Here is a 25206-nt window from a genome sequence, read left to right on the forward strand (position 1 = left end):
TTACTTCTTCCAGGGCAGGTGTTGATTCTAACAGACAACACAACTGTCATGTGGTACATCAACAAGCAAGGCGGAACACATTCTTATCCTCTATGCAGGCAAGCAATGATTTTGTGGGAGACTGCTGTCAGTTTACAGCTAAATCTTCAGGCAAGGTTTCTGCCGGGAGCACAGAACTCCTTAGCAGATGTGTTGAGCAGACAAATTATGGATCCCCACGGGTGGAAATTGGATCCTCATGTATTTCAGAAATTGACAGTGTCATGGGGAACTCCAGACATAGATCTGTTCGCTTCTCCACTAAACCACCAGCTGCCAAAGTTTTGCACAAAAAGGTTTCATCCCACAGCTTGGAAAGTGGATGCTCTTTCTTTCAATTGGAGCAATCTTCATGTGTATGCCTTTCCGCCTCTGCCTCTCCTCCCAAAGGTACTACTGAAGGCCAGACAAGACAAGCCAAGGATGATTTTGATAGCTCCAGATTGGCCTCGACAGCATTGGTACCCATTACTGAGAAGCCTGGTACGGAAGCCTCCATGACCTTTGCCTTCGATTCCACACCTGTTGTCTCAGGAGGACAGTCATTTGCTCAATGTCAAGCTTCACTCTCTGCACCTAACAGCCTGGCATATTCTGTTTTGAACCATAGTGGCCCTCCACTTCCACAGCAAGTTTTGAATGTTATTTTGGAAGCTAGAAGGCCTAGTACAAGGAAAGTGTACGCAGATAAATGGAAGAGATTTTTATTTTGGGGTGCAGCAAAGGATTTTGATGTTTCTGAGCCTAATTTAAGTGTGGCTCTTCAATATCTTACTGAGTTACTGGACAAAGGTTTGTCCTTCTCTTCTATTAAGGTTCATGCTGCAGCAATTTCGACTCACTATGATTGTGACCCACCATTGTTTTCTCATCCTTTGTTCAAGCAATTTCTTAGAGGGGCAAAGAATATAAGACCCCCACGAAGAGCTCCTACTCCTGCTTGGGATCTCAATTTTGTGTTGGAGAAACTCACTCTACAACCTTTTGAGCCTGCAGCTACTACTGAATTAAAGTTTTTATCATGGAAGACTGCTTTTTTGTTGGCTATTACCTCTGCAAGAAGGGTTTCTGAGTTGCAGGCCCTTATGGCGGTTGAGCCTTTCTTAATTTTCCATAAGGATAGGGTATCTTTACGTACTAATCCTTCCTTTATGCCTAAAGTGGTTTCTAGTGTGGCTTTAAACCAAACTATTCATTTGCCTACTTTTTATGCAAATCCCCAAAATAAAGGGTAAAGATTTTGCACACTTTAGATGTACACAGGCAGTTGCGATATTATTTGGACAGAAATAAAGGGTTCAGGCAGTCTCAGCAGTTATTTGTTTCTTTTGCTTTGAGTTCTCAGGGCAAGCCTGTGTCAAAACAAACTATTTCTAAGTGGATTGGGTTTTGCATTGCTTTCTGTTATTCCCATCATGGCAAGGAGATTCCAGCTGGGATTAGGCCTCATTCCACTAGGGCTACTGCCACTGACAGCTTTTTGAGGGGTGGCAACCAAGGATATTTTGGAGGCAGCTACTTGGAGTTCAGTGCATACTTTCTCTAGGCATTATCACCTACCACTTTACTCTAAATCCAGGGCTGGTTTTGCCACTGCTGTTTTGCAGGGCATTTTGGCAGCTCCTGCTTCCTTATAGTTTGGCCATCCTCCCTTACCTCTGCTTTGGGATTCTACCCAAGTGTAAGGACTGCAGCAATGTGAGATGAAGAACATAGTACAGTTTTGTACCTACCATAAATGTAGATGTTCAAGATCCACATTGCTGCAGTCCAATTACCTCCCTCCTTCCCTCTGTAGTTAGAGGCGGTTGTGTGGGTTGGGTTGTCAATATGATGTATATTGTATATATTGTACATATTTTTAGTGCTAGGATGGTTGGTTGTTTGTTTGCTGTCTTTTGGTTTTGACCTTTATTTTTAGGGTCTTCTGACATCTGGGGCAAGAAAAGACTGAGGATATGACGTCGGTCATGCGCATTTGTACCCTGACGTCCTGATGTCAGTCAAATGCGCCTTGACTGACGTCAGCCTTATACTTTGATATTCGGGCCGACCGAGGACAGCGGACTACCCAAGTGTAAGGACTGCAGCAATGTGGATCTTCGAACATCTACATTTATGGTAGGTACAAAACTGTACTTTCCCCCATTGAAAATAGCTGATTTTCCAACCATTGAAGACCTTCCCCATGGGGGATAACTGAGAACAAATTAGTCACATCGACGGTAACAAATAACACCTCAAGACCACACTTCACCTCATTAAGCTATTTTAAAAAAATGCCAAGAATCCTTACAAATGTCAGGTAATTTATCAACAAAACCATTCAATATATTATCAAGAAATTTGGCAATAAAAAGTTTTTTCCCAGATGTGCACCTACAATTGGTCTAAGAGGAGGGTCTATAACATCCTTATGAACCTTTGGGATGCCAGAAATACTCAAATAACTGTTTTCACATTTCACATGTAATTTAATTCACCTAAAGAAATTTGTTTTTGCAAATGCATATCATTTAAAGCCAAATCAATTTGCCTGTAGACCATGAAAATCTCATTAGGGGAAACTTCCCCATAGCAACCATTATCTAGTAAAAGTCTCCTTTTGTTGTTATAATCAAAAACATTCATAATAACCAGGCCACCGCCTATGTTGGGACTCGTGACACACACAGAATGATCAAAACACATCATTAAACAATGTTAACTCACAATCTGTCAAATTGTAATATTTACTTTTGTTAGAACAACCCAACACATGTCTAATTTTATGTTCACAAAGTTTTTCAAAGAAAGAAATGTAATTTTTCATAGGTGGCATAAAAGTACTGGCCCTAGAACACACATTTTGATTGAAAGAGCCAGAGTTCACTGGAAACCATAAGGCTAAATTCAATTTTCGAGTGTACAGTTTTAAATCTGTCATAGTGCTCACAAGATTTGCTCAACATGTTGGCACAAAAGAAAATCCTTTTGAATGAACATCGGCATGAGCTGTTGTAAAAACTTTCATGGACTAGTTGAACACTTTAAAATCCTTCATCCTGTTAAAAACCACTGAAACACTTGACATGCCTGGATTATCCATATCAGAACTGTTCAAGGGGAAGACTTCCACCAGTTCTGATCTCCTGAACTCACCTTGGGTTACGCATCTAATTGGTATTATCTCAATGACTTGTTGTGTTCGGGTCCGCCTTCCCTCGTATGCTGTTTTTTGTTCCTAATTCTCTCCGAACGTCTGGGTTCTAAAGGGACCTACTCTTGCTGATTCTGATTGGTCCTCTCTATATTTGCATGATTATCATCATTGGGTATTTGAAGCTGGGTAGTTTGTTTAAATCCAGTAGAAGGTAAAGGATATGCATTCCCTTTTATATAACTGTCCTGATCTCTAAAAAAATGTTTGCTTTCCTGTTGAAAATAGAAGCACATGTTTTATCTATGCCAGGAAAAATCTTCTTAATCATTTTTATACTGTTCAAATAAGTCTTTAGTGACTAAATTATTTAGCTTGTCCATATCTTTAGAAAGCTGCTCCAGTTCCATGTCATTATATTTGATCATTACCCTCATTAGTTCAAGCTCCACTTTGTCAAAAACCTTGATTAGCTCTTTATAATATTCGGAGCCAATATGACCCTGTTCAGGTATTGCCTAAATCGCAAACCCTTTGGGATTTGATTATGTTGAACTTTTTAAGTAAATACGAGTTGTCTAACTAGAGTTTCTTATAGGCTAACAGTTTTTTTCTCACAAAGATTCAAGTATTCACCCAAACTCCCAGCAGAAAACACGGAACTATCATCACGAACAATTCAAAGTTGTTGTTTTTACATTGTGAAAAGTCTATAAAACTTGCATCCATATTATCCCCAATAGCTGGTGTTGGTTGGGTTAGTGGTAAGCCCAAACTGTTTTGGCTGGAAGAAGTTAAAGGCAAATAATGACTATTCACTATTATAATGATTAACTGTTGAACTAACAACATAAGATCCACCTATGAGATGAGTCTGGTCTTGTTGGTTAGCATCTGAGCCTAGATTCATAGCACTTATGGATAAAGACATATCAAAAAACAACTAAAATCCCAAGAAATATTATAAACTTCTAACCACACATAAATTCCTATGATGAAAAACACCTGCTGATAGATACCACATAAAAATGACACTTTATTGGATAGTTAAGAGCTTTCGTTCCACTGCAATTATTAACGAAACTTCATCAGAACTAAAATGTAGACCCAAATACACTGCTTAAATAGTATTTAAAATCCTGTGATAAATATATTAAAAATGTAATTAACTTAGTTAACAATATAACTGGACATCAATTAGCTAAATTTCTTAATTTAAGAACAGAGAAAATAGATACAGAATCATTTAAACCGGGTATATATTGTAGCATCTAGGCTAATCTGCCAACTTAGTTCACTTTTGGCTAGATGTTCATCCACAGCATAACCCTGGGAATCCAAATTGACATGTTTTAATGCCACAAAGTAAAACTTGCATGTGACATTATTTTTAACATGCCTATATAATGCATTTGTCATTTTTCCATTTCTTATATCCACTAAATGTTCATAAATTCTGTTCCATAATTTTCTACCAGTCATGCCCACATAAAATGCTGGACAAAATTCACAACAGACCAAATAAACCACCCATACTGAGTTACATGAATAATGGCCCCATATTCATAATGGTTTACCATTCACAACAGTGTCGCCCATCTTATTATATATACAGTAATTGCAATGACCACATTTGAATATTCCACATTTTCTATGTTGAAGTGCCGACTTTGAGCCATGTTCAAGTAATTTCTTAAAAGACAAATCTTATACAAGATACTATACATGTTTATTCCCCTAACTTATCCAGTAGGGTCATACCAGTCTTAAAGATGTTCCAACAATGGTTTAAAACTTCAACTATGACAGTTCTGTCAACTGAAAAAGTTGTAACAAACAATTTGGCATTGTTAAAACCACCATTCCCAATATTAAAATTAGCATGGCTAGAATTCAAAACATTGGTTTCCACATTTCCTGTCAACATCTTTTACAAGATTGGATGGTATTCTTCATTTATTCTCTTATTAAACATCTCATCCTGTATATCCTGGAGCATAGATGTAGGATACCCTTTATGCTTGATCATATCTGTAAGTGCTTCAGTCTCTGTAAAAAAAAAATACTGTATCGTCTGTAACAATGTGAGCTAAAGGAATCATTTGCCCTTTTGTGGAGGGGAGGCAAATGTTCAACATTAACAGAACATTGATGATCCTGAAGGAAGCAGAATGTAAGAGAATACCATTGTTGGTGGATTTGATGCAGAGAAGGCATTTGACAGAATAAGCTGGGACTTTGTGAGCAGGCCAATGGAAGTATTTGCATTTCCTGAAAAAAAATTATATGGTTGATTAAGAGGATATATGAGGGATCAGAGGCAAAAATTGAAGTGGGTGGGGTCCTCTCTGATAATTTCTGCTTGAGCAGAGGAACCAGGCAGGGCTGTCCTCTTTCCCCTTTGTTACTTGCATTATATTTATAACCACTGGAAAAGACAATAAGGGATGCAGAAATTCAATGGTGTAATTGGTATGGTAGTCAAGAAAAGCTGGCTCTATTTGCAGATAATATTTTATACCTGACAAAACCAGAAAGAGACATTACAGTGTTGTGGAACATTTTGAGACCATTTTAAATCTTTTCAGGATACAAAATTAATGAAGCTAAAACAAAGGCAATAACGGTAAATTATGTACCACAATGAAGTGGTTCAGCAATATCCATCCACATTTATGGGGACAAAATGAAGTATTTAGGAGTATGGATTAAAAATGATTCTGGTGTGGCAGCTAAAGATATGTAGGAAGAGACTAAACAAAAAATAATACAACAACGGAGAAAATGGAACCTTTGTTATATGTTTAGGAAGCAATTAAAATGCTTTTAGTCCCATTAGTCTTATACACAGGTCAGGCATATTTTTATCAAGCAAAGGAGAAGTTGTAGATAGCAATTAATAAAGAGCTGAAGGACTTTAGTTGGAAGGGAAAGATGGCAGGAGTCAAGTGGGATAAGCTGATTCTTCCATCAGAACAGGGCGAATTGGGATTACCTGATTTGAAGGGGTATTTCAGAGCTGTAGAGTTGACTGCTATACATAGCACAAGCAAAAAACTATAATTCGAAGTGGAAAGGGATGATGATGAAATGGCGGGAAGCTCAAGAAACCAGGAGAGACTGAGATTTTGGATGCAGGCCTTTAATGGGAATAACAATCATACGGGATGTTATATCTATAAAGTAGCAGAAAGTATCCTAAGAACTAAGCCAACATGGGAATGGAGAAAGGAGATTCTGCTGACAGGGATGACTGCAATTAAGAGTATAGGCAAGAGCAAGAGGGGACTGGAATTTATTGGAGAAAACTGGCAAATGAATCAAGGTATCGAGAGCAAATAGCTAGAGAGGCAAAGATGATAGAGTGGGAAGATGCCAAGTATTTATTTGGACTGAAGTTTAGAGATTTCCTTCCCTATCAAGGATTGATATCAAAGTATAGGCAAAGAGAGAAATAGGGGGTCCTAAATGAAAGACCAGAACTAGTAGAGGTTTTAGTAGAATCTAGAATGGAAGCTGCCATTGAAAAAAGGAATAATTAGTAGAGCATATAAAATATTGCATGGTAACTATAAAAATCAATCAGAGGAGGTTAGAAAGGATAAGGAAGAGAGATTGGATAAGCAATTCACAAAGAAACTGTGGTAGAATATATGTATATATATATATATATATATATATGTATATCTATATATCTATATATATATATATATATATATATATATATATATATATATATATATATATATATATGTGTGTGTGTGTGTCTCAAATATGTAACAAAATCTAGAAGATTTAGGATTTTTGCTTAGAAATGTTTACATAGATATTTTTATACCCAAAGTAGACTCCGGAGATTTTTTCCTCATGCAGACAGAAAATGTTGGAGATGTGATGGTGAAGAAAGAAGTAATTGGGAACATATTTTCTGGGAGTGCAGTGATTTGGCGGACTTTAAAGATTCCCTGTGGGATGCACTGTCAGAGATGCTGATAGATTGGTGTGACAAAGGAGATGATTTTTCAGAGCTATAATGCAAAATCAGAATTGCCTAGACATGGTAAGGCCTTGCTGTGGTTAATTATGGTGGCTGCCAAAAAAACAATTACTAGAAAATGGAAATCAAAATCTAAACTAACTATACTAGAAGTAACGGAATTTGTAATAGAGCTAAAACAACTGGAACTGTGATCTTTAGGAAAGGGTAGGAGCAATCCACATAGGAAAAAATGGGAATTGTGGGAACAATACATACAGGGGAGGAATGTGGTTTAAAAGAAGGCGGGATTTAAATGAGCTGTGTAATGCTTTGTGATGTATAATCATTGAACTGCGAGTACAGCAGAATGATTTGTGATTTTAAATGCTTGCAACTAGGATTGTGTCTGCGTTTGTTTTCATTTATATAGATGCATATTTGCCTATGTCATAAGTGATGGTTTAATACAGATGTTTCTTGTTTAAAAAAGGCAGGAATTGAATAACTTAATGTTGCTTAGGTTATATGATATATAGCAATATATGTGAAATATAATGTTTGTAAATGTGAACTTGCTAATACAGTTTGATTACTTTTATATAAATGTAAATTTGCCTATGTCACAAGTGATAATTAAATAAAGGTGTTAAAAAACACATTTGTCTGTTCTCTTTGACCTTCTCTACAATTGTAAATACTTGAGATTTTACTCTGATGTCCTCATTTCAGCTATCCCACAGTTTACATCCTGCCACCTGTCTCAGGCATGTCAACTCCATCACCTCTAGCTTCCTTAACTGCTTTTCCTTCACTGCTCAGGTTTCTGTACCATACAGTAGTACTAGTCACACCACTGTTTTGTACACCTTATTTTTCAGCTTCTTAAGCATTCTTCTGGCAGACATTATCACTGACACTCTGTGCCATTTGGTTGCAGCACCTCTAATTCTTGCTTTGATCTCCTCATTTACACTTCCCTTCTCCTCAGCCACCCATCCCAGATACTTGAAGCTGTTAACTGGTTCCACTCTTTTCTGTTCTACCTTCTTGTGATTTTCCCAACTTGCTGCATTACCCCTATCTTGTCTACACTCGGTTTCATTTCATATGTCTCCAGTTTTGCATTCCATTATCCTATTTTGCTGAAGTTCTTTTTCAGTGTCTGCCTGTAATGCCATATTATCTGCATATAGTGAATTTGTTGATCTGTCCCCTCTGACCTGTTTCCTAGTCCATCACCAGTATGAACAGCAATGAGTTCAGAGGTGAACCCTGATGCACACCCAGTCCAACTGGTAAACCTCTTTGTGAGACTGAACACTGTTTGTACTTGAGCCACTGGGTCCTTTTACGTAGCTTGCACTAAGCCCCTAAGACGTCTTCCTTTAAACCATGTCTCCCTTCTCATCAAGATTTAACCTCTTGATCTGTGCCATACTAGATTTTAGCCTGCTATCCTTTACCCCACTGGTTCTTGCTCTAAAGCTTGTCCAAGCTATTTACTAGCCAGTTCAGTACCTTTCCAGTCCATTTATCAGCAGGCCACATGCCTAGATAATCCAAATACAATCTTGTCAACTTTTCTGTTTTTATTTTACCCTTCCGTTATTAGGCTTTCTTAAATTACCTTCCTCAGTCATTCGTTATGGGGATGGATGAATTTTGTCTGTATTTACACACGCTGAAAGCTTGCTATGTGAACAACTCTAAAAACATTGAGCACTTTTAAGTGTCTGCCAGTTTAATAATTGAAGTGTGTGTCTTTTATTAAAATAATGTGTGAAGGTTTCTCAACAGTATTTGTTTCTTATGTAACTGTTCTTCATTCTTCTTTATCTTGGTCCTTTAAAAGACAAATTGACTCAGTTTATTAATCGATAAACAAACAATGAATTTTGTGTTCAAGTTGCATATATTGCCTTTGGGTTCAGACTTAATTAATCTGATGAAGTCTCTCTGCCTCAAGAGATGAAGGCATTCAGTGTTTTTATTTGTTTTAATAAATTATTTTTTAACTATCTGTGGCCTCTGTGGCATTACATTTTGTTATTTTTAAGTGTCTATGGTAGTTAGTACTGACTTCCTCTGTCCAGGAGGGACATGGGCACCACCCCAGAAGTAAATTTGTGGTCACCCATCCGTTGATCTAGGTTGCGTTTGAAGAGGGTCAGGAAGGAGCTCTATTTCATGTCAGTTGGAAGCTTGTTCTAGAAAAGTGGCAGCCTTTGGGAGATGTATTTCTCCCCAGCATGACCTGTTCATGTCAGAGGCTAGTTTAAGATCCCGAGTGACACTCATGCAGATTGATTTATGAATGGTAGCATTTCCATCGGGCTAGGTCAAAGAATGCCCTGTAAGCTAGGCTCAGGTCACCCCTTAGAAACCTGTAGGACACAGAATCCAGTGACAGGGCTTTTAGTCTTTCCTTGTAAGACTTGTTTTGTGTACCCTGTAATTTCCTGGTGGAAAACCTCTGTGGTCTGCCCATTTACAGGTGTCTGGAGAGGTACATGCAAAAAGGAGCATTGTACTCTATTATTGGTCTGATGAGGGCTGAGTATAATGGAATTATAACTTCCTTCGAGCTAAATATGATGCTTTTACATATAAGATGTGCCTCATAGAAGAATTTCCTTACTACTCTAGATACATGGTGTTCAAAGTTCAGATTGCTATCAGCCTGAGTACCCAGATCATGTGCCACTGAGTCTACACTTAGGGGGGAGCCATCAAAAATGTAATTAGCAGGGATGTTAGCTTTCCCAAAGGGAATAATAATGCATTATTTTGCATTTAGCCTTAATCAGTGGTTTTGACACCAATCATGTGTCTGTGTTAACCATGTCTTTAGTATATTAACATCTTTGGGGGACTTAATGATTGTTCCCAGTTTGCAATCATCAGCAAACTTGGTCAGCCTTAGGCCATCCAAGTTTGCCTGGAACGGTAGTGCAACACTGACTGGGGTATGAACTTCACCTACTAAGCCAGCGATGGTAGCCTCAGATTATAGCATGTGTTTGAAAATACCCACACACTAGGAGAAGGCAGAATAGACTCTTACAATGAAGCAGATGTGTCAGCCACCAGGGCCAGAACTACGGTTTACTCAAAGAACCCCAGTGTTTGCTCACTGAAAGTTTCATTGCAAGCTATCCAGACTAGATTGTCAGTACTGATGAGCTGTTCACTAGGCATAAGACCCTGGGGACTGTTGTTTAGCCTGGAGGGCAGTGTGAGCCATTTGGTGTCTCATTTGGTTGCTGAAAAATGCTGATGGTTTGCAGACGGCCAAGACCTAGCAACATTTCATCCTGCCTGAATGACATCTGGCTCTCCACTTGGCTGTCTCTCAAGATGATGGTCCCTGGTTCCTGATAAAGAATGAATGTGTCCAAGACCCTTTGGAGAAAGGATGATGGTTGGTTGGTTGGTTGGTTGGTTGGAAAGAGGGCAAAAACACAAGAAAAAAAATACTGTCCACGCTCTCCATGCACAGAAGCAGGAAATATACTTTTCTGTTATCTTCAATTTCATTTCAGCAATACTGCTTTGCCAATGAGACCACCAATAAATCTAATCAGATGACAACCTTTAAGCAACTTTGAACCCAATCTCATAATCATCTAAAGCACAATGCACAACCTGTATACATCTACTGCAGCAGAACAACCAGAATATAACCGGCAACCAAACTGTAATGCATATACTGTAAATTAGTATGAAGTAACCTAAGAGAAGGAAGAAGTCTCTTTATTTTTTTATTAACAGTGTACTGTGATAATGCCTTTAAAGAACAAAAGTAAAAAGTGACCACTAAGCAAACTACTTTAATGCTCCCAACTTTACACATCATCATTATAGTAATCATTACAGCGATACCATTTATAAAGAAAATTAATGTAATGTATTGTAGTTTGCGTGTTGAAACACAGTCTTTATGTATGTAACGGTTCTTAGTTATACTATTGTGTTTACTGTTCTGTACTTAATGATTCATAACTGCTGTACCAAACCAGGCTGTGGCTGAAAAACAAAAGTCTAGTCCATCTGTTTGATTAGCACATGTAATAATAATTAAGTAAATGTTAATTACACCATTGAGATACCAGCCATTGAAATCTGTTGCAAAAAATTCATATTTTTTCAGCAGGGAGAGCATTCCAAAATCATTTCTTAAACCATCCCTTGGGATTTCTTGATTTTTCCAGCTTCTACAGTCCTGCAATTTTCAGAGCTGTATAGCCCACTTTTTTGTAAGATTTTTTTTTTTTTTTTTACATTTTCTTTTACGATACAAAGTAAAAAGGTTGTAATACTTTTCAGAGTTTTGCTATTGCTTTAATACATCTCCTAGGTACTGCAACAGGTTCAGAGCAAAGAAAGGGAATTACAGTGCTGTGACTCTTATTGATCATGCACCCCTGAGAATGATCCTGCCTCTTGGACTTAGATGTAACAAGTAGTCTACAATGAATGTGTCACACTGCTTCATATAGTGACATGGAAACAGTATACATCCTACTGTGGATGCCAGGGGTACACATTCTGAGGGGCAAATGAGTGTAGCAGTACTGTACACATGTGGCATGCCATTAAATGTGAATATGTAGAAAACACAAGTAGCAAACCAATATTACAACCAAGTGCCTACATACTGTTGTGCTTCACCTTGTGGCATGTAGTGTGCAGATCACATAGACCAAGGGTGTCTGACCCAAGGCCCGTGGGCCACATGTGGCCCTGGACAACTAGTAACACCACCACAAAGGACTGCAAACTATAATTAACATTGTTATATGATTTGACCCAATTGCACGGCAATTCAGTACAGTACTTTATCTGGAGGGGGGTAGAATCTGACAGGCACTAGGACCCAGGACTGTGAAGTCAGCAGCCTGTCACATACACGATGTGGCTGCCGATTATTCCTCTTACTCTCCCATTCTCTTCCTGTGCTCTAGTTGCGAGGGAAAGAGCAAGACAGAGAGAGAGTGGAGGGACAGCAATCAGGTTAGTCACCTCACAGGTTTACTTAACCGTTTATACCTGCATTATTGTATGCTAGTATAATAGGTTTAACTTTAGCATGGAGTTTCGGAAACTCAAGCATTGAAGTAAAATAAGGGACATTCAATGAAACCAGGAACAGTTGAGAGCAATGTTAACCACAGCAGCACAACAAAATTTCTGCTTTTTAAGCGTTGTTGCCTAACAGCAAGAGATTCTCCTGTTCGATTCTCTGCTGGAGTGCCTTCTCTGTAGAGTCTGCATGTCCTTGCCATGGTCGAGTGGCCTCCGAAAGACATGCATGAATGGACATGCCTTCGCTATAGGTTGGGCATTGGGCTGCAACTCTGCACCATAAAAAATCTACTGCCAATCATTAGCAGACCGGAGTTCCACTGTGGCGACCCCTAACCGGGAAAAGCCAAAAAGACAAACAACCCACAGCACCTTTATACAGTATAACAGTGGTCTCCCAACCACTGAGTCACACAAAAAGAATAACAAACTTTTTATGTTGGGCACCCAACTGTATGTGTGTATATGTATATGTATGTGTATGAGTGTGTTTATGTTTATGTCTCCGTGTATAGTAAATGCATGTATGAAAGCAGAAGCAACTTGTGTGTGTGTGTGTGTGTGTGTGTGTGTATGTGTGTGTGTGTGTGTGTGTGTGTGAACAGTGAAATCAATCGAGCCATTATTTTACACTCGCTAAGCAGCACTTTTGCTGTTTAGTGAGTGTAAATTCAAAATAAATGAAACAGAAAAAAGTGTTTGTATATTTCTGTCTGCGTGTGAGTGAATGAATGCATGAAAGCAGAAGAGACTGTGTGTGTGTGTGTGTGTGTGTGTGTGTGTGTGTGTGTGTGTGTGTGTGTGTGAGACAGAATGATCCTTGGCAGCATCAGTATCACAGGTTTACATACCTCATACCTCTCAACCTCTCTGCACAAGAAAGTGCCACAAATAACAGGGGACAAATGCTCTTATAAACTCAGAAAGTTGTTATAACAACAGGGTTTCTGTTAGCATGTATTATCTGAAATATGAAGTCTGATCTCAAATGCCTGTCATAATTTAATGACTTTAATCCCCAGTCATTTGCCAGAAAACTACACATTTTGTGAGGTAGGGGCCAAATATCTGGACATTCTGCAAATTCTGGACAGTTGAAAGGCATGCTCTGTTGTCTCTAAGTTCAAGTACCTGGATAAACCTAAAATAAAAGGGGGACAAAGGCTCAAAATAGCATATTTTACTTGATTATTAGAATTTATGTTAGCGTACATTTTCTGAAACAGAGGTGCGTGTATCAGTGTATTTATTTTTCATAACTTTTCAGTCTAACCAGATCTAAAGAGACAATGTGTTTTGGGGACTGTTGATGATTTTCTTTTTTTTTAACTTAAAACACTGACAGGGTCAACCAGATTGTAGTTTGGGGGCTGTTGATGACTTTCATTTTTTTTTTTAATATGATATCCTGGCAGGGTTAACCAGATTTAGGGAGGTGATGTGTTTTGGGGGCTGTTGATGACTCTTTTTTAAATATAATATCCTGGCACATGTCAAAGAGATACTAGGCATGCAGTGTGTTCTAGGGGGCATTTGTGGATGAGTTTTTTTTTTCTCTCCAGGGTTAGTCAGGATACATTAGGATGATTTGTCAATGTTTTGCTGTTGAAACAAACTTTACTCTTGTACGAGTACAGAGTGTCTTGGTGAACTGATGTACGATCATGTGCAAGTTCCTGGCTATGTAAGAAATACAGTAATGTAACCATGGTATTTTATTTTCATTATCTTAAACCATGTAATTATGCATTTATTATTTGAATACACCTAGAGTGCAACCAGGAAGTTGACTTTGGTCGCCTGTGGCAGCGAAACAGTTAACTACATTATATATTTTATATGCGGCCCCAAGACAATTCCTCTTCACTCAAGCCAAAAGGTTGGACACCATTGACCTAGACAGATAGGTAAAAGTGCTGCAATAATACAGAACAAGGACAGACTATTCAGTATGAACATTTAACAATATTCACATGAAGTCGGGTGTCCCAAGGTGTATGCAGAGAATATATGATGTGTGATGGCTACATCATAGGAAAGCACAACATGCAGGTATGAACGACAAAGTACTTTGGTTCACATGTGCAGTCATCCCACATAGACATGTTGATATCATATAATCTGTCACTTGTTGAAGTAGTATGCATTTCAGGATGAACTTTATAAATTTCAGTACTCCTTTCATACTGAATATCTAATAGTAACTACTCCTTCATTCATATTTTTCCATAAGCATGATTACTGGCTTAGTGGAAGTGTAAAATAGGATACAGAAGTATATAAGGTCTGTAATTAATAAAAAAAAAACAAAAGAAAGCTGTTTGAAAATAGTGAAGCACTGCTAAAGTATTGAATATATCAGTCTACACTGCTGTGAAGCATGCTGGTAAACAGATGTATTACATTACAAACATTTTGCTTAAAAAAAACACTATTTCATCTATGAGTTTTAACACTTGCAGACTTTGAATGATGATGTAGTGTGTCACATACATCTGCAGTTTTCCCAGCTATTTAAATTGCTCTTTGTATGGTAATTTTTCTCACAGTTTGAATGTCTGTTAATTTACACAGTAGGTTATAGTTGTCAGGATGAGATCATTTTCTTGAATTATACTACATTTTCTGCTGATGGCTGGTGGATAAGTAGCAGTTCGGTGGTTCAGGCATTCTGGATCATCAATATAGTTGGAGCTGCAGAATATTATCTGATGTAGATGATTGTACATCACACAGAGAGCTAACATTGTAGATTTAATAGGCTTTAAGCAAATAATTTGTACCCGACTTCATCTTTGAGTGTGCATTAGATGTTTTTCACAAATCCTCTTGCTATGTTTTTTTTCTTTTTGTCACTTCTGAATCCACCTGTCATGTTATTTACTCTTGAATTTCCAAAGGCTGAGAAAAAATGTGCATATTTAATTTCTGCAGTACAGGGCCAGTGCCAGCATTTTGGCGGCCCCCAGCAAGTTTCAAGGAGAATATAGTGTGTGACCACATTGCTCTCGCACCCCCTTCCCTGTCATGCTCATCCAGCATCATTTTACAATCATTGTAGTGTTACTATATTCAGACCATTAAAAATTAAGTGCCAGGGTACACACTGACTGGCATTTAGTACCAATGTTACATTATGACAAGCCTCTTTGAGTGGCTACCTTGTTGTGGTACAGGAAGCACACACACACACACACACACACACACACACACACACACACACACACACACACACACATACTCTGGCTGCATACTTCTCAACTGTTCTTTGAAACAAAGTTTCTTGTGGTCGGTAAAGTGCACCAACATGCAAAAAAGATAAAAACTGAGAAAAAGCTAGGTGCACACCATGGTGAAGTAAATGAAACTTTAATAAATAGATATAAAAGGCTACAAAACAATAAAACAGGCACAAAAGATAAGTGCTTTCGCTACTTGCCAGGTAGCGTCTTCAGACCTAAATCATAAGTCAAACCATCTATATTTGAATGCAATGAAGCCAATCAGAAAAAAAAATTGATTAAGACATCAATCAGCATTTAAAAACACAGTGAACCTAGTATAAAATCCTATTGGTAATAATGCTTACAAACATTGTAAAAAACTTTTTATATATTAAATAAATCTTAACCTCCATAATTCTATACCTCACAAAATTCAAAATTCATTAAAAAATATTAAAAAAATTATACAAAAATTGCAGCATGAACCATCATACTCAAAGCTGCAGGTGGGGTTTCAGGGAAACTCATTCATTAAGCCTGGAAACTTATCAACTTCCAGGCATATAATCCAGTGTTGTTCCTGCTCTTTAGTGAAAGTCTTAATGTCACCTCCTCTCATATTCTTACTTATGAACTCAAAATTATGCTTGTTACCTTTTTCTATTAAATGAAGTGCCAATGCACTCTTAGTTCTCCTATTCCTCATATCACACACGTGTTCTAAGATGGGGTCTCTGAAACTCCTGTTGGTCGTACCTATATAATAAACATAACATTCAACCCAGTATGAAAAATAAATTAAATCATTTGTACCGCAATCAGCGTATAGTGATGTCTCTACAACAAAACCCTTATGTGGGTGCTTAAAATAGTTACCAGAGTCACTGGGGTGTATAACCCTTGCTACCACTCTTATAACACAGTTGTCTCTTCAAGGACCCACTATTTCTAAAACCATATTGTGGGATAGCTCCTATCACTTGTCTAACTTTCTCATTTGTATTCAGTATCCCCCAATTCCTGCTCACAATTTCACAAATCTTACTAATATTGCTACTATAAGTGAATGTCAACCTAGTGACTTCACTAGTGGTTTGTCTATCTCACTGTAAGAATCCAGTCTGAGAAATAGGGGAGTCCCCTAGTACCCCATTCCCTCAAATCTTCAGCTATCTGGGCATCAACTCCTTTTCCATTATACCATCTGTACGTAAACCCATTCCTTAACTCACCCAGCGCTGTCTTCATGTCCTCATCATTGTTGTGTAACTGCATCCTTCGCAAAGCTTGTCCCTTAACAACCATCTCCTCATCATTGTTGTAAAACCGCATCCTTCGCAAAGCTTGTCCCTTAACAACCATCTCCTCATCATTGTTGTAAAACCGCATCCTTCGCAAAGCTTGTCCCTTAACAACCATCTCCTCATCATTGTTGTGTAACCGCATCCTTTGCAAAGCTTGTCCCTTAACAACATTCCTATACACATGTCAGGGGTGCATACTCCCTTTGTGTAATAAAACATTCTTCTTACATTGCTTCTTGTGTATCAATGTCCTAACCTCACCCACTAGACTCAGTTATTTTGACATCTAAAACGTCAATAGCTTCATGAGAATAATTATAGCTAAATTTTAAGAATGTTGTAGTGGTGTGTAAATAATCTACAAAATGTTCTCTCTCTTCTATTGGTCCTTGCCATAAAACAAAAATATCGTCCATGGGTCTTTACCCTCTTTAGGTATTACAGCTACCACTGCGTTCTTTCAGGATGTTGGTACTTCTGTTAAACAAAACCTTCCAGATCTTTATCAGTTTTTTTCCCTCCTAGCTTACAAACTTCCACAGGAATATCATTTATTCCTTGGAACTTTCCTGTAGATTGGTTATACATCACCATTTTTATCTCATCTCCTTCTATCCTGTTAGCAATTGAGCCTCATCTGCTTCTAACCGTGGCATATTTAATTCTACCATAAACATTTCCATTTGTATCTTTTCTTGATTTCTATATTTCTCTGATTTATAAAGACTCATAACATTTCCAAAATATCTCTAGTACTTCTACAGGAAATATCATCAAATATAACTCCCCCAACTATCACTGGGGAACAGTCCTCAATGCTCTCTCTAAGACAAAGAACACTGCATCAATGGACCCAGACAATATCCTAGGATGCTTTCTAAATAGCATGAAACATGACCTATCAGGGCCTCTGGAATTACTTTTTAACTGTAGCTTCCAAATGGGCTTCATGCCTCATGAATGGAGAAAGGCAACAGTCATCCCTCTGCACAAAGGTGGGCCATCTACAGACCCTGGAAAATGCAGACCCATAAGTCTCAATAGTCTTATAAGTAAAGCCATGGAAAGAATTATTATGGAGATGATCAACAGAGATATACTAAACCTCCAGCCACTGGATCCCACCCAGTTTGGTTTTGTAAAGGGCAGATCATGCCTACTCAACCTGGTGGACTTCTTTATGAAGGTCACCAAAGCAATGGATGAGGGCAAAATTGTTCACACTGCCAACCTTGACCTGGCCAAGGCATTTGACACAATACCCCACTCAGGCACTGTTGACAACTCAAGAGGTTAGGTACAAACCCGTATGTCACCCAGTGGATAGCTAACTGGCTCACAGACAGGACGCAGGAAGTTAGAATTGAGGAGTCCACCTCTAAAAGAGGCCAGTTACAAGTGGAGTCCCTCAGGGATCAGTCATTGGACCGCTCCTTTTTTGCATTTACTTCTCAGAAGTCAAAACCAATGTCAGTGGTCTCTGGCTGACTAAATTTGCAGATGATTGCAAATTAGGAGCTGTCATTGAATCTCACACTGATGCAAATGTTCTCCAGGAGGGGGGTCACACAGACAAACAACTGGTGTCAGAGTCATGGACTAAAACTAAATGCCAAGCAATGCATAATAGTATCCTTTGGGAAGACATGCATCCCTGGTAACTATGACATTGACAACCCCCCCCCCAGTGTTGACCCAGTAGTCAGGGACTTAGGGACACACATAGATAGTAATCTAGTCTTTAATCATCACATGTCTACAGTGGTGAGGAAATCCTTCTATGTTGCACAACTTATAAACAAAGGTATGGTATCTAAGTCGAAGGAGGTCATTGTTACACTGCATTTGGCATTCATCAAACCTATCATTGAGCACAATATCCCCTACCTAACCAGGCATATCCAACAGCTGGAAAGTCCACAGAGGTTCCTCACTAAAAGAATACAGGGCATAAGTTATATGTCCTATGCAGACCGTCTCAAGGTCCTCTCCCTGTATTCTGTCTCCTACAGGCTTTTGAGGGAAGATCTATGCCTGGCATACAGAGCATTGTCTGACCCCACTGTGATGGACCTCCTGCATATCCACAAAAAAAAACAGTACCAGAGTTACCCATTCTAAAAACATAAACCGTACCTGTGATATAAATAGGACCTGCTGGAGAGGTAGGTATCTATCCCAGAGACTACCCCGCCCATGGAACATGCTCCCCATCTATGTGAAGCAGAGTTCCTCCCTGATCCAATTCAAGTGCAACTTGGACAATTGGATGGGAAACCAGAAATTCATCTCTGGTTTGGCACCTATGTCTCTCATGAAGACAGGTAACAAGTAAGTGGTTCATCTCCCAGGCCCATGCTTACACTTATCAATGGTATCAGAACTTGTCAGAGATTTGGGATGCATGGCTAGGCTTAAAAAGGCCCTTCGGGTCATTAGCCTAGTAAACACCTATGAACCTGTAGGCTCCCTAAGCTTGGTGACAGCCCTTTCTACTTTCTGTTGCCTGAGTTGTTGTGGTAAAAGTTTTTGTGCTCTAGAGTTATTCTCAAAAAATGGTTGCTTGACAGCAGTCATTCTAAACTCATGCATATTATCAATGTAATTTCTTATTTTCTGTTTAGCATTCTGCAATTGGTCCTGTTCCTGTTCTGTGGGATTCCCGTTTCACAATACTTTAACATTTGTCAGTCGCTCTAAATAATTCTTGTTATTTCGTAACTATTTCTCTCTTTCCTTGGCTCGTCCCATGATTGCTACTGGAAAGCTTAATCTGCCATCCATCCTCATGCCGGTAATCCAGAACTTGATCTACTGATGATAAAATGCAAAGCAAACTCCTCACTTGAAAACCAAGAAGAGAAATAATACTTGCTTTACATGCATGCCTTTATAAAGGCAGTTGACACAGGAAGTGATTTGTAAGGACCAATCAGGTTCTTGGTTCATCACTTTTGTGTCATACAAAAAAAAAAAGATAACTTACTTCCCTGACTGTTGCAGCCATTCAGGTCCCTTTCTTCACTGAAGTGGACCTGATTGAGTGCAGCTTACAAAGTTAACAAAAAAATGGAAAAAGTTTGCGATCACAGGGTGGTGTTAAGTCAGACAGCCGTACATACATCCAAGAGGTACTGTGTCGAGCAACAAAAAAAGAGACAAACCCACGGCAGTAGTAATAGGGCCATCGTTTGCAGGGAGATAATCGAGGGGCTCCTCATGGCTGTGGGTTCAGTGGGTGCCTAATGCCAGCTATGCTGCAGTAGGATTAACTGCCTGCGTTGTTATATGGGAAGAAGAGACTGGATTATTATGCTTAAATTTCATTTAGGAAGTGTATGATGGGACCAAGAAAGATACAAATCAAATAGGTACACAATTCTAAAAGCCAGAATAGGAAATTCAGGAGACCTGCTTTGCTTACTGGAATCAGCTTTGGAGGGTTTGCTGGAAGATAGGAAATGAGTATTTCATACCTGCCTTAAGGGGAGGGTGCTTTCACTGGTGCTGCTGCACTCAGTCAGTGAATCTGGAGCAGGGCTACAGGACTCTCTACAACAGATTGAGGACACATCAGCAAATGTCCACACGATTGCATAGTTTTGTCGCTGCAGGGCATGTGCATATGAGCAGCATTAGGATAGGGAATAAAAAAAATAATCTCTCCTTGGCAGCAATATGGCATTACACTAGGATGCCTCGGGAACAGTTGGATCAGAAGAACCAAAGACTGAAGGTGGGGGGGCAAAAAGAGCAGCTAATGGTCAGTTATAAAGGAGTGTGAAAATATTAAAAACAGAGAAACAGCAAATTCATTGATCCTGATTCCAGAATCTAACTTCAAAGTTATGTTGCTTTAAAAATTCAAAATTCAATACACATTTTATGTAAGATTGAGGTCCCCTGACCAGCCACTCACTTTCCACTTCCAAGGTCATTATCATACAAAAAAAAAAACATAGCTGTGGCAATCTCAACGATTACATCAGCTGTTTGCAGATTGCATTTATGTCATACTGAATGTGAAAGCAGCAATAATTCAAATATCCATATTCCACAGCTGTGTGATCCGACTTGAGTTTATAAATGTATATTTTGTAAACTATTTGTTCAGAACTTGAACAATTTCCTGTACTAACATATGAACATATATAGATGTTGAATGAAGATGTGGTCTAGTAAATTTGTCACTGTTCCAGCCAACCCCCATGCAACAACATCTGTTGTCACCCTGCCCTCGTTTTTCAGCTCTCCTAGGTATCTTAGAATCCCGTCCCTCTCACTGATTTGTGCTCTACTACTGCTACATCTGGCATCATGGCCTAATGCACCACCATCCTGCCTATGAAGTAACACTTCCTTAAGTCAGCTTGGAATCTTCCCCTTTCAATTTGTTAAGCATTTCCCATTCTTCTGACATCATTGCTCTTCAGGGTTACCCTTTACCACTTGCACTGTGATGACACAATGTATCCAGGACACGTTATCCTTTTCATATTTCTGTCAGATAGTCCATCTAAACTCACCACTTTCATATTTTTCTGTTGAGCACCTTATACACTGTCAGTGTTCTTATTGAATGTCTAGTGTGATGGGACACTATTATATCTGCAGCCGTAACAATGCTGTTTACTGTGAGAGGACATCCTCATTATGTCAGAAAATCACTTGACTTGCTTTGTACCTCAGTAGCTTTTCCAATTATTTTGATGATAAACTATAGATTATTTTTCTGTTCTATCTCAAGGCTCCTAACTTGTAGACTAAAGTTTTTTTTTTTCTAGAATTTTTCCACTTAACTGCATCATTGCATTTTCAATTCATTAAGTTCGAACTGCTGCATAGATTAACTTTCTGTGGTGTCACAGATGGAAAACTGTTTGAGGGTTGGCTGACAGGGCACAGCAGTGTATATTACAGTGTATAATGATACAGTAATTATTACTGGGAAGAAAAGCATTTATTCATCTAAAAAATCACTGTGTTGTAAAACAAGAAAATGTACTTATTTTGCTGCTGACACATTAGAGGTTAATTTAAGAAAGAACACAGCATCCATTTAAAATTATTTTAACACTCCTTTTGAAAATCAGACAAAAATATTCACACCAGTCCAAAGCTGCAGTGTAATAATCCTACTAATAAATGTCTTTCTAACAATAGTCAAGGTCTCATTAAGTAAGCAGTAATGCCTGAAAGGATGGACATTACAGGGAAATGAACTGTCCACAAGGCCTGGTACCATAGACGGAGGGCCTTCCACCCTAGAAAGTCTGTTTTTTTCCTTGTAATACCCACTCTGGGGGAATTATTGCACTTAGAAAACTATGCTATCTGTGGGTATGTTTTTGAACTTTTTTTATTTTTTAAATAAATAGTAAGCAATGGATTTTATTGCAAATAGTTCTTCCACCACAATCCTTTTAATACTGTTTGTAACTAAATAGATACAAAATTATATTTTAATTATACCACTGAATGGAAACTATGCAGTTCACCACCACAAAAAGAAAAAAGCCAGTGATTACCTTGATGAAATTTATTAAAATTTCCAGTCCAACAAATATGTAGAAATATAATCCCATGAATCTTGCAAAACAAGTGAAACTTGGACTCACTAAAATCTTGTCATGTAGCAAACATACAATATGTAAAAAATGCTGGAAAGCAAACTCCTCTAGCGCCTCATCTTATCAGCCTTTACAGAGTATATCCCTACTTGCACATCTCATCTTTAAATAGCGAAGTTACAAACAATTAACCAATCACAATCCTTGTGTTAATTAAAGGAAACACTTCCAGTGACACTCTTTATTCATTTCATTTGGAATTAAAGTATTAAACTTCAAAATTAGAATAGATTCCATTTTCCAAAGTTTCTTTTTAATATCTGAATTATACATTTGTTGCACTTGCCCTAAAATTGTAGCCTGAAGACCCTGTATATTTCCATTATGGCATTCCTTAATATGTGATGGTACAGGACTTTCCTCCTTATCTTTTGTGGTGGTGAAAAATTATATTTTAGTTTCATATGTATGAGGTACTCAGTCTCACACACACAAGTTTGTTTAAAATGAGCACTGTTTTGTGTTAGTAGTAGAAACAATTGGTATTTAAATGTTTCTGGCTCAAAGTGAATAAAATGTGAAGCACACACACATTTTTTATATTTGAGATATGTTGGCTGTTTCACTGCTCAATGAATTAAGAAAAAGTGCTACTCCTCCCATCATGAAGTACATTCAAATGTCTGTTTCATAGTAATGGAAACATTTGTTCCTGATGCTGCATTAGTAAGATAAATGGTGCCGGAATGAAGCATTTTCCTTGTTGGAACATTGAGTCCCTACTGTTAGTAGGTACTGTGGTTTCTCACCAGGCTCCTCCTGTGCATTAATGCATCCCTTTGGAACTCTGAGTGACCATTAAGGATTTATTATTTTACAAGCCCGTTTTCTATCAGGCTGTAATGCTTCCTGAAAGATTTATTGATGTGAGAGCATAAACTTTTCAGAATACAACTAGCTGGGTGTCTAAATTCACACATCTGGACATCCACAAGCTATGCTGACTCTCCCAGTCTTAAACTGTCCTCTCAAAAGATTTAACTCCTCTGTTGCAGTCATACCTTTAAAGCACTACAGAACTCAAAGGTGAAATTGCAGCTCTTTTATAATTACAGATAAGGGCTTGATTGAAAAGCTGCATTACTTATTTTTAAAGAAAAATTAAACTTTTAAACTATTAATTTAAATCCTTTGCTGCTGGCAGTAAAATAATATGCACTGCAATTTTGTGAAATCATAACATCTGACTGCCTACAAACTATAATTTATATTCTTGGTGTGTTATTAAGCATCACTGCAAACTGAACCTGTATAAAAGTGTACAGTCATGAGCAGATATTTTAAACTGTCATACAATCTGAATGTTTTTAAATCAGAAACTGTGACTAATATAGATAAACTAGCACACCAAAACTCTCAAAGCTTTGTATTATGAATATTCACAATGTACACATAAGTGAGAAACCTCATAGTGTATACAATTTTTTTACATAATGAGACTTGCATTTTGCTCTTTTTGCATGTAGGCAATTCTCTAGGCAGTTTGTCATGTCAGGTAAATTAGGAAGCATGAGTCTGGTCACAACCTATATAGCAATCCCAGAATTTTATTCAGATTTCGCACTTTCATCTTCATCTGTAAGAAGAGTTCTTCAGAATACTTTGGAACACTGTGGCACAAGCTGGCAGACTAATTGTTTGATACATTTTTGTTCACTGTGTAGAATAGATACTCAAAGCTCTTTAGGTATCGATAGTGCCTGCTTGTCTGTGTGGTGCAGACAGATAAAGCCTTGACTGTGACACGGACAACCCAAGTTCGATTACTGGCTCAGAAACTAAAGGAGTCAGACAAGGAGTTCGGATGGGCTTAAATGGTGCATGTCAGCTTGGGAGAGGCATAGTGGAGGGGCATTGTCTGAGTCTCATGTGGTTGGTGGTATGGATGATATGCCGTAGTGCCCATTGCATACCAACCCCTGGGATAATATGTGTGTGGTATGGATGATAAGCCACAGTGCCCACCATACACCAATCCATGGGATAATACCATGTGTGGTATGGATAATATGCTGTAGTGCCCATTGCATGACAATCCCTGGGATAATACGTGTGTGGTTCTTCCACCCTGAATACATTTGTAGTTGTTGCTTCCAAGAAATCCCTCTGGCATGAGCAGTTCTCATATCCTTCATACACTTTTGTCCTAGCTCATGAATCCCTCTGGTATAAGCAGTTCTTGTAACCTTCATAAACATTTCTCCTAGCTCATGAATCCCCACGGCATTTGCAGTTCTCGTAACCTTGACAAAAATTTCTCCTAGCTCATGAATTCCTCTGGAGTTTGCAGTTTTCATAACCTTCATAAACATTTCTCCTAGATCATTGATCTACAACTACTTAAGTGTCAATTTTCTGTGTCTAAAGTCAAGATTTTACAAACTTTGTGAGTTGTTGGATACTATTAAAACAGGCTATTAGCAGTCCTTGCAATGCCTAGCACTATAAATAGTTTATCACTGATATAATAGCCTGTGATGGTCTGGTGACTTATGATAGGATCATTTCCTGCCTTATACCCATTGCTTGCCTGCTGGGATAGGCTCTGTTTCCAACGAGACTGGCCTGCAAAAACAAGGAATTGGAAGCAGATTATTGCATGAATGGATTTTATCCTCTGAATGTGCTGTAGTCATCTACTGTAACCAGAAGAAGTTACAAGTAAACATCCCATAATAATCCATATTCCATTTAGACCTTAGGGAATGTTATGAAGCCTACATTTTTTTATATAGGCATCACACCACGTTGCTTACATGGATGTGAACATATTAAGATTCAGTAAGCCCTGCTGAGCAGCGCGCAC

The sequence above is a fragment of the Protopterus annectens genome, chromosome 12.part0, assembly GCF_019279795.1.
Source record: "Protopterus annectens isolate FY-2018-M chromosome 12.part0, PAN1.0, whole genome shotgun sequence".
Classification (NCBI taxonomy): domain Eukaryota; kingdom Metazoa; phylum Chordata; order Ceratodontiformes; family Protopteridae; genus Protopterus; species Protopterus annectens.